This window comes from Coccinella septempunctata, chromosome 9 (assembly GCF_907165205.1).
Source record: "Coccinella septempunctata chromosome 9, icCocSept1.1, whole genome shotgun sequence".
Taxonomy (NCBI): domain Eukaryota; kingdom Metazoa; phylum Arthropoda; class Insecta; order Coleoptera; family Coccinellidae; genus Coccinella; species Coccinella septempunctata.
Genome location: NC_058197.1, coordinates 15,986,188 through 15,997,608, shown reverse-complemented (window position 1 = coordinate 15,997,608; position 11,421 = coordinate 15,986,188). Strand labels below are relative to the sequence as shown.

The window sequence follows — 11,421 nt, the reverse complement described above, 5'->3', positions numbered from 1 at the left end:
CATCCGCCTTATTTCGATACGTGATTCAAAAACAGTTGCCACAAAATAGTTAGCTTTGGTCAGACATTTGCAATTTCTTGAATTCTGCAGTGATTTCCTATGATTCTCCACGATTTCGAATGAATTTCCAACATAATGTAAGTTGAAAACAATATATTTTTATTTTAACATCATTATTTCAACGAAAATTACATCTTGCAAGTTTCACAGTTGGTTATTTCGAAATATCCCAAACACAATTTTCCACTTTCTGATATCGATTTGGTTCTATTCATTGGTTATTTCTTTCAGAGATAAAAGAATTAATTCTACATGAAAAATATCAACTATACCTACTTATAATGGAAAACATTAAATTTCAGATTATCAGCAAACCAGAACTTTTCCCAGAAAATTATTTCAGGTAGGTCATCTACGATTCGATATATATTCCAACTTATTGAAACCGATAAAAAAACCTCTTTCCTTAAACGGAAATGAGGAGATTTTCAATCATATTTTGTTTTTCATTTTCAGGGTGGCTTGCAACGAAAACAGGAATGGGGATTTCTAAAACTCGTTAAGCTGATTTAATTGCAGAAGCTTGCGAAGAAAGAGAATTAAGATAATGACGATCAGAAGGGTAGGAAATACTTAATCAATAGACGAAATGATTATTTTGTAAAAATGCCAATTCATGTTACTTTCAGTTTATTTTTCAGAAATATTTTTTCAAATACTTATACAATGTTAGATGACTGAAAAAACAGCATGAATGGATCATTGGAAAATATTTGAAATTTTCAAATTTCTCTTTCTTTCATTTTTTCACGGGATTATTTACTCTCTGGTTATATCGCAGAGTATGATACTCTTTAATTAGAGTATTTCTTCTCTCTGGTTATAATCACAGACTAGCCACCTGTTGTAATCTGTGGATATAATCGTTATAATTACGATCTTAGTTGCCTTTCTCGAAGAACGCTAATGCGCCGGCGCGTCCGCCTCATTTTGATACGATATTCAAAAACAGTTGCCAGAAAATAGTTAGCTTTGGGCAGACATTTGCAATTTCTAGAATTTTCCGGTGCTTTCCTATGATTTTCGACGATTTCGAATGAATTTCCAACAGATTGTGAGTTCAAACCAATATATTTTCATTTTAACCTCATTATTTCAACAAAAATTACATTTTTCAAGTTTCACAGTTGATTATTGCAAAATTTCCAAGGAGAATTTTCCTGATTCTGATATCGATTTGGTTCTATTCATTTCATATTTCTTTTAGAGAGAAAATAATTCATTCTACATGAACAAAATCAACTATATCTACTTGTAATGGAAAACAATATATTCCAGATTATCGGCAAACCAGAACTTTCCACAAAAAATTATTTCACATAGGTCATCTACGAATAGAATTCAATCTACATTCCAACTTATTGAAACCGATAAAAACACCTCTTTCCTTAAACGGAAATGAGGAGATTTTCTATCATTTCTTGTTTTTCATTTCCAGGGTGGCTTTCAACGAAAACAGGGATGAGGATTCTGAAACTTGTTGAGCTGTTCCAATTGCAGAAGCCTTGGAAGAAAGAAAACCAAGATGATGACGAGCAGAGGGGTAGAAAATACTTAATCAAAGGACAAGCAGTGAGTTTAAAATTGCATGATCACTTGGAATTCTTATGAAATAAATATTTTGTATAAATGCTGATTCATGTTACTTCCAGAAATTCAATTGATGTTTCAGAAATATTTTTTTAATTACTTAAACAATGTTAAATTATTGAAGAAAAAGCATGAATGGATCATTTGCGAATATTTGAAATTTTCAAATTTCTCTTTCTTTCCTTTATTCACGGGAATATTTTTACTCTCTGGTTATATCGCAGAGTATGATACTCTTTGATTAGAGTATCTCTTCTCTCTGGATATAATCACAGACTACCCACCTGTTGTAATCTGTGGATATAATCGTTATAATTTCGATCTCAGTTACCTTGCTCGAAGAACGCTAATGCTCCTGCGCGCCGGTCTTATTGCGATACGTTTCGATACGTTTTCGATACGATTCTAGAATTTTCCGGTGCTTTCCTATGATTTTCGACGATTTCGAATGAATTTCCAACAGAATGTGAGTTCAAACTAATATATTTTCATTTTAACCTCGTTATTTCAGCAAAAATTACATCTTGTAAGTTTCGAAGTTGGATATTGCAGAATATATCAAAGACAATTTTCCTTGTTCTGATTTTGATTTGGTTTTATTAATTGTTTGTTGTTTTCAGAGAAAAAAATAATTAATTCTACATGAATAAAATCAACTATACCTACTCATAATGAAAACAGTAAATTCCAGATAATCGGCAAAGCAAAACTTTCCACAGTATATCATCGCAGGTAGGTCATCTACGAATATAATTCAATCTTATTGAAATCGACAACTAAAACTGAAATTAGGAGATTTTCAATTATATATTTATTGTTTTTTCATTTCCAGGGTGGCTTGCAACGTAAAAATGGAACGGGAAGAAAAAAATCGAGGTGATGACGATCGGAGGAAAAGGAAATACTTAAGAAATGGATAATTTGAAAATTGCGACGATTAGGAAGATGAAGATGTAGAGAAAGTGGTGAGTTGAAAATTAATAGTCACTTAGAATTCTTATGAAATGAAAATATTCATTTATTTGCTGATTCATGTGACTATCACTGGATTTATTAGTGATATTTTTTCAAATAATTATACGATGTTAAATGATTGAAGAATAAGCATGAATATTGGCGAATATTTGAAATTTTCAAATTTCTCTTTCCTTTTTTAGCAGGAGTATTTTACTCTCTGGTTATATCATAGAGTATAATTCTCTTTGATTATTTTATCTCTTCTGTGGTTAATGATTAAAATTTCGATCTTAGTTACCTTTCTCGAAGAACGCTAACGCGCCTGCGCCTCCGCCTTATTGCGATACGATATTCAAAAACAGTTGCCACAAAATAGTTAGCTTTGGTCGGACATTTGCAATTTCTAGAATTTTCCGGTGCTTTCTTATGAATTTCGACCATTTCGAATGAGTTTTCAACAGAATGTGAGTTCAAATCAATATATTTTCATTTTAACCTCATTATTTCAACAAAAATTACATTTTTCAAGTTTCACAGTTGATTATTGCTAAATATCTCAAGGATAATTTTCCATGTTCTGATTTAGATTAAGTTTTGCTCATTAGTTGTTTCTTTCAAGGAGAAAAGAATCAATTCCACTTGGACAAAATCATCTACAGCAACTTAAGATGGAAAACAATAAATTCCATCGGCAAAGCAAGACCTTTCCCCTGAAAATTATTTCAGGTAGGTCATCTATGAACATAATTCAATCTTCAAACTTATTGAAACGGATAAAGAAAAACCTCTTTCTTTAAACGGAAATGAGGAGATTATCAATTATATACTGTTTTCCATTTCCAGGGTGGCTTGAAACGAAAACAGTGTTGAAGATTTCTAAAACTCATTGAACTGTTTCAATTTCAGGGAGACTGGAAAGAAAGAAAATCAAGTTGATGACGATCAGAGGGGAAGGAACTACTCAATCAATGGACACTTCAGATGAATGAGATAAAAGTGGTGGTTTGTGACGATTATGAAGATGAAGCGGTGAGTTGAAAATTGCATGGCCGAATTCTTATGAAATGAATTTTTTGAATGTACATAATATATATAAATGCCGATTCCTGTTATTTTCAGTTGATTTATCATTAATTTTTTTTTTGATACTTATACAATGTTAAATGATTGATCGAAGAAAAAACATGAATATGGGCTTATATTTGAAATGTTCAAATTTCTCTTTCCTTTTTTAGCAGGAGTATTTTACTCTCTGGTTATATCGCAGAGTATGATACTCTTTGATTAGAGTATCTCTTCTCTCTGGTTATAATCACAGACTACCTACCTGTTGTAGTCTGTGGTTATAATCGTTATAATTTCGATCTTAGTTGCCTTTCTCGAAGAACGCTAATGCGCCTGCGCGCCTGCCTTATTGCGATACGATATTCAAAAACAGTTGCCATAAAATAGTTAGCTTTGGGCAGACATTTGCAATTTCTAGAATTCGCCGTTGATTTCTTACGATTTTTCACGATTTCGAATGAATTTTCAACAAAATGTGAGTTCAAAACAATATATTTTCATTTTAACCTCGTTATTTCAGCAAAAATTACATCTTGGAAGTTTGAAAGTTTGATATTGCAGAATATCTCAAGGACAATTTTCCTTTTTCTGATTTTGATTTGGTTTTATCAATTGGTTGTTATTTTCAGAGAGAAAAGAAGTATTTCCACTGGAACAAAATCAACGATACCTACTTATAATGGAAAACAATAATTCTGATAATCGGCAAAGCAAAACTTTCCACAGAATATCATCGCAGGTAGGTCATCTACGAATATAATTCAATCTCATTAAAACCAATAACTGAAACTGAAATTAGGAGATTTTCAATCATATATTTATTGTTTTTTCATTTCCAGGGTGGCTCGTAACGTGAAAAAGGACTGGGAAGAAAAAAAAATCAAGATCATGACGATCAGATGAGTAGGAAATTCTTGAACAATGGACAATCCAGATGAATAATTTGAAAATTGTGACGATTAGGAAGATGAAAATGTAGAGAAAGTGGTGAGTTGAAAATTAATAGTCACTTAAAATTCTTATGAAATGAAAATATTCATTTATTTGCTGATTCATGTGACTTTCAGTTGATTTATTAGTGATATTTTTTCTAATAATTATATGATGTTAAATGATTGAAGAATAAGCATGAATATTGGCGAATATTTGAAATTTTCAAATTTCTCTTTCCTTTTTTAGCAGGAGTATTTTACTCTCTGGTTATATCGCAGAGTATGATTCTCTTTGATTATTATTGTATCTCTTCTCTCTGGTTATAATCACAGACCACCCACCTGTTGTAGTCTGTGCTTATAAACGTTATAATCACGATCTTAGTTACCTTCGTCAAAATGCTCCTGCGCGCCGGCCTTATTGCGATACGTTTCGAGTTTAGACACGTTTTCGATACGATTCTAGAATTTTCCGGTGCTTTCCTATGATTTTCGACGATTTCGAATGAATTTCCAACAGATTGTGAGTTCAAATCAATGTATTTTCATTTTAACATAATTATTTCAACACAATTTACATCTTGCAAGTTTCACAGTTGATTATTGCTAAAAATTTCGAGGATAATTTTCCTTGTTCTGATTTAGATTTAAGTTTTGCTCATTGGTTGTTCCTTCCAGGGAGAAAAGAATTAATTCCACTTGGACAAAATCAACTACAGCAACTTAAGATGGAAAACAATAAATTCCAGATTATCGGCAAAGCAAGATTTTCCTCTGAAAATTTTTTCAGGTAGGTCATCTATGAACATAATTCAATCTTCAAACTTATTGAAACGGATAAAAAAAACCTCTTTCTTTAAACGGAATTGAGGAGATTATCAATTATATATTGTTTTTCATTTCCAGGGTGGCTTGAAACGAAAACGGTGTTGAAGATTTCTTAAACTTATTGAACTGTTTCAATTTCAGGGGACTGGAAAGGAAGAAAATCAACATGATGATGATCAGAGGGGAAGGAATTACGCAATCAATGGACACTTCAGATGATTTGTGACGATTACAAAGATGAAGCGGTGAGTTGAAAATTGCATTGCCAAATTCTTATGAAATTAATTTTTATGAATATACATAATATATATATAAATGCCGATTCATGTTATTTTCTGTTGAATTATCAATAATATTTTTTTTTCACTATGTACTTATTCAATGTTAAATGATTGATTGAAGAAAAAGCATGAATATTGGCTAATATTTGAAATGTTCAAATTTCTCTTTCCTTTTTTAGCAGGAGTATTTTACTCTCTGGTTATATCACAGAGTATAATATTCTTTGATTTCTCTCTTCTCTCTGGTTATAATCACGGACTACCCACCTGTTGTGGTCTGTGATTATAATCGTTATAATTACGATCTTAGTTACCTTCGTCAAAGATCGCTAATGCTCCTGCGCGCCGGTCTTAATGCGATACGTTTCGATACGATTCTAGAATTTTCCGGTGCTTTCCAATGATTTTCGACGATTTCGAATGAATTTTCAACAGAATGTGAGTTCAAACTAATATATTTTCATCTTAACCTCGTTATTTCAGCAAAAATTACATCTTGCAAGTATCAAAGTTGGTTAATGCAAAATTTCCTGGTACAATTTTCCTCATTCTGATATCGATTTCGTTTTATTCATTGATTATTTCTTTCAGAGAGAAAAAAAGTCATTCCTTTGGAACAAAATCAACTACAGCAACATATATGATGGAAAACAATAAATTCCAGATTATCGGCAAACCAAGACTTTCCTCTGAAAATTATTTCAGGTAGGTCATCTATGAACATAATTCAATTTTTTTCATTTCCAGGATGGCTTGCAACGAAAACATTGATGAGAATTTCTGAAACTTATTGAACTGTTTTTTTTTCAGAGGACTGAGAAGAAAGAAAATCAAGATGATCACGATCAGAAGTGAAGGAACTCAAGCAATGGACAATTCAGCAACATGATAGCGGTGAGTTGAAAATTGCTTGGTCACTTATGAAATGAATATTTTGAATGAATGCTGATTCATGTTCTTTCAGTTCATTTATCAGGAATATTTTTTAAAATACTTATACATTTTAGATGATTGATGAAAGAAAAAGCATGAATATTGGCTAATATTTGAAGTGTTCAAATTTCTCTTTCCTTCTTTAGCAGGAGTATTTACTCTCTGGTTATATCATAGAGTATAATACTCTTGGATTATTTTATCTCTTCTGTGGTTAATAATTATAATTTGGATCTTAGTTACCTTTCTCGAAGAACGCTAATGCGCCTGCGCGCCCGCCTCATTTCGATACGAGATTCAAAAACAGTTGCCATGAAATAGTTAGCTTTGGTCGGACATTTGCAATTTCTCGAATTTTCCATTGCGTTCCTATGATTTTTCACGATTTCGAATGAATTCTCAACAGAATGTGAGTTCAAAACAATATATTTTCGTTTTAACCTCATTATTTCAGCAAATATTACATCTTGAAAGTTTGGCAGTTGATTGTTGCTAAATATCCAAGGGACAATTCTCCTAGTTCTGATTTCGATTTCTTTTTATTAATTGCATGTTTCTTTCAGAGAAAAAAGAAGTAATTTCTTTGGAACAAAATCAACTACACCTACAGATGATGGAAAACAATAAATTCCAGGCAAAAGCAAGAATTTCCGCTGAAAATTATTCCAGGTAGGTCATCTATGAATAGAATTCGATCTTATGGAATTCGACAAAAAAGTGGCTCTTTCATAAAACGAAAATAAGGAGATTTTCAATCAAATATTGTTTTTTTTTTCATTTCCAGTCTGCCTTGCAAAGAAACTGGGGATGAGGATTTCTAAAACTCATTGAACTGTTTTAATTTCAGAGGACTTAGAAGAAAATCAAGATGATGACTATCAGGAGGGTAGGAAATACTCAATCAATGGACATTTCAGATAAATAACTTGAAATTGGTGGTTTGTGATCATTACGAAGATGAAGCGGTGAGTTGAAAATTGCTTGGCCGAATTCTAATGAAATGAATTTTTTGTATGAATCCCTATTCATGTTATTTTCAGTTGATTTATCAGTAATATTTTCGAAAATACTCATACAGTGTTAAATGATTGAAGAAAAAACATGAATAATATGGGCTAATATCTGAAATTTTCAAATTTCTCTTTCCTTTTTTAGCAGGTTTAGGAGAGTTTACTCTCTGGTTATATCGCAGAGTATGATACTTTTTGATTATTATTGTATCTCTTCTCTCTGGTTATAATCACAGACCACCCACCTGTTGTAGTCTGTGCTTATAATCGTTATAATTACGATCTTAGTTACCTTCGTCAAAATGCTCCTGCGCGCCGGTCTTATTGCGATACGTTTCGAGTTTCGACACGTTTTCGATACGATTCTAGAATTTTCCGGTGCTTTCCTATCAATTCAAATCAATATATTTTCATTTTAACATAATTATTTCAACATTATTTCACGAAAAATTCATCTTGCAAGTTTCAAAGTTGATTATTGCAAAATATCCTAATCGCAATTTTCCTTATTCTGATATCAATTCGGTTTTATTCATTTATTATTTCTTTCAGAGAGAAAAGAAGTAATTCCTTTGGAACAAAATCAACTACAGCAACTTATGATGGAAAACAATAAATTCAAGATTATCGGCAAAGCAAGACTTTCCTCTGAAAATTATTTCAGGTAGGTCATCTATGAACATAATTCAATCTTTTTCATTTCCAGGATGGCTTGAAACGAAAACAATGATGAGGATTTCTAAAACTTATTGAACTGTTTTTTTTTTCAGAGGACTGCAAAGAAAGAAAATCAAGATGATGACGATCAGAAGGGAAGGAACACAAGCAATGGACAATACAGCCACATGATAGCGGTGAGTTGAAAATTGCATGACCGAATGCTTATGAAGTGAATTTTTGATATAAATGCCGATTCATGTTATTTTCAGTTGACTTATCAGTAATTTTTTTTTTAACTCATACAATGTTAAATGATTGATTGAAGAAAAAACATGAATATTGGTGAATTTATGAAATTTTCAAATTTCTCTTTCCTTTTTTTAGCAGGAGTATTTTACTCTCTGGTTATATCTCAGAGTATGATACTCTTTGATTATTATTGTATCTCTTCTCTCTGGTTATAATCACAGACTACCCACCTGTTGTAATCTGTGGATATAATCGTTATAATCACGATCTTAGTTACCTTCGTCAAAGATCGCTAATGCTCCTGCGCGCCGGTCTTATTGCGATACGTTTCGAGTTTCGACACGTTTTCGATACGATTCTAGAATTTTCCGGTGCTTTCCTATGATTTTCGACGATTTCGAATGAATTTCCAACAGAATGTGAGTTCAAATCAATATATTTTCATTTTAACATAATTATTTCAACATTATTTCGCGAAAAATTACAGCTTGCAAGTTTCAAAGTTGATTATTGCAAAATATCCTAATCGCAATTTTCCTTATTCTGATATCAAGTCGGTTTTATTCATTTATTATTTCTTTCAGAGAGAAAAGAAGTAATTCTTTTGGAACAAAATCAACTACAGCAACTTATGATGGAAAACAATAAATTTTAGATTATCGGCAAAGCAAGACTTTCCTCTGAAAATTATTTCAGGTAGGTCATCTATGAACATAATTCAATCTTTTTCATTTCCAGGATGGCTTGCAACGAAAACATTGATGAGGATTTCTAAAACTTATTGAACTGTTTTTTTTTTTGCAGTGGACTGAGAAGAAAATCAAGATGATGACGGTCACAGGGGAAGGAAATACTCAATCAATGGACACTTCAGATGAATAAAATAAAAGTGATGGCTTGTGATCATTACGAAGATGAGGCGGTGAGTTGAAAATTGCTTGGGTGAATTCTTATGAAATGAATTTTTGGTATAAATGCCTATTCATGTTATTTTCAGTTGACTTATCAGTAATTTTTTTTTAACTCATACAATGTTAAATGATTGATTGAAGAAAAAACATGAATATTGGCGAATATTTGAAATTTTCAAATTTCTCTTTCCTTTTTTAGCAGGAGTATTTTACTCTCTGGTTATATCGCAGAGTATGATACTCTTTGATTATTATTGTATCTCTTCTCTCTGGTTATAATCACAGATCACCCACCTGTTGTAGTCTGTGGATATAATCTATCGTTATAATTACGATCTTAGTTACCTTTCTCGAAGATCGCTAATGCTCCTGTGCGCCGGTCTTATTGCGATACGTTTCGAGTTTCGACACGTTTTCGATACGATTCTAGAATTTTCCAGTGCTTTCCTATGATTTTCGACGATTTCGAATAAATTTTCAACAGATTGTGAGTTCAAACTAATATATTTTCATTTTAACCTCGTTATTTCAGCGAAAATTAGATTTTGTAAGTTTCGAAGTTGGATATTCCAGAATATCTCAAGGACAATTTTCCTTTTTCTGATTTTGATTTTATCATTTATCAATTTTTTTTATCAATTGGTTGTTGTTTTCAGACAGAAAAGAATTAATTCCACTGGAACAAAATCAACGATACCTACCTATAATGGAAAACAATAAATTCTGACAATCGGCAAAGCAAAACTTTCCACGGAATATTATTGGAGGTAGGTCATCTACGAATAGAATTCAATCTTATTGAAACCAATAACTGAAACTGAAATTAGGAGATTAAAAAAGGACCGAGAAGAAAAAATATCAAGATGATGACGATCGGAGGAGAAGGAAATACTTCAGCAATGGACAATTCAGATGAATAATTTCAAAATTGTGACGATTAGGAAGATGAAGATGTAGAGAAAGTGGTGAGTTGAAAATTAATAGTCACTTAGAATTCTTATGAAATGAAAATATTCATTTATTTGCTGATTCGTGTTACTTTCAGTTGATTTATTAGTTAAATTTTTACAAATAATTAAACGATTATGATGATTATTGAAGAAAAAGCATGAATATTGGCGAATATTTGAAATTTTCAAATTTCTCTTTCCTTTTTTAGCAGGAGTATTTTACTCTCTGGTTATATCGCAGAGTATGATACTCTTTGATTAGATTATCTCTTCTCTCTGGTTATAATCACAGACTACCCACCTGTTGTGATCTGTGGATATAATCGTTATAATTACGATCTTAGTTACCTTCGTCAAAGATCGCTAATACTCCTGCGCGCCGGTCTTATTGCGATACGTTTCGAGTTTCGACACGTTTTCGATACGATTCTAGAATTTTCCGGTGCTTTCCAATGATTTTCGACGATTTCGAATGAATTTTCAACAGAATGTGAGTTCAAATCAATATATTTTCATTTTAACATAATTATTTCAACATTATTTCACGAAAAATTACATCTCGCAAGTTTCAAAGTTGATTATTGCAAAATATCCTAATCGTAAATCTCCTTATTCTTATATCAATTCGGTTTTATTCATTTATTATTTCTTTCAGAGAGAAAAGAAGTAATTCCACTTGGATAAAATTATCTGGAAGAAAGTTTTCAGCTCCTCCAATGGTAACAGATAGCGAGACGACAAGATTTTTTTACTAGGTAAGTTCCAATACGATCAACTATATTTTATCAGTACGTTGTTATACAATTTTTCATTCAATATTATACACATTATGTTATAGCTTTCATTTAAATTTGGGTTGATACACAGTTAACCGTCCCTCACCGATTCTGAAAATATTCTTTAAATCAATCCCATAACGGAGCATAAAGAAATTATAGAATGGTATGCTTGCCTACTGATTAGAATCAATTCTTTATTTTTTTATCTCAGTTTTA

The 11,421-nt window shown here is 31.6% G+C and overlaps 2 long non-coding RNA genes across 3 annotated transcripts; both read left to right on the top strand.

The window, feature by feature from the left end:
* Positions 1-1,498: 1,498 nt before the first annotated feature.
* On the top strand, positions 1,499-11,118 carry LOC123320798. The gene is made up of 6 exons (XR_006538802.1): positions 1,499-1,632; positions 2,271-2,382; positions 2,483-2,615; positions 5,283-5,394; positions 5,574-5,677; positions 11,082-11,118. It is a non-coding gene; the product is annotated as an uncharacterized LOC123320798 (long non-coding RNA).
* On the top strand, positions 7,233-10,248 carry LOC123320799. 2 transcript variants are annotated; one of them, XR_006538803.1, is made up of 5 exons: positions 7,233-7,315; positions 7,494-7,611; positions 9,150-9,261; positions 9,370-9,487; positions 10,133-10,248. It is a non-coding gene; the product is annotated as an uncharacterized LOC123320799 (long non-coding RNA). The 2 variants fall into 2 exon arrangements; XR_006538804.1 differs by lacking the exon at positions 9,150-9,261 and adding an exon at positions 8,209-8,320.
* Positions 11,119-11,421: the final 303 nt, after the last annotated feature.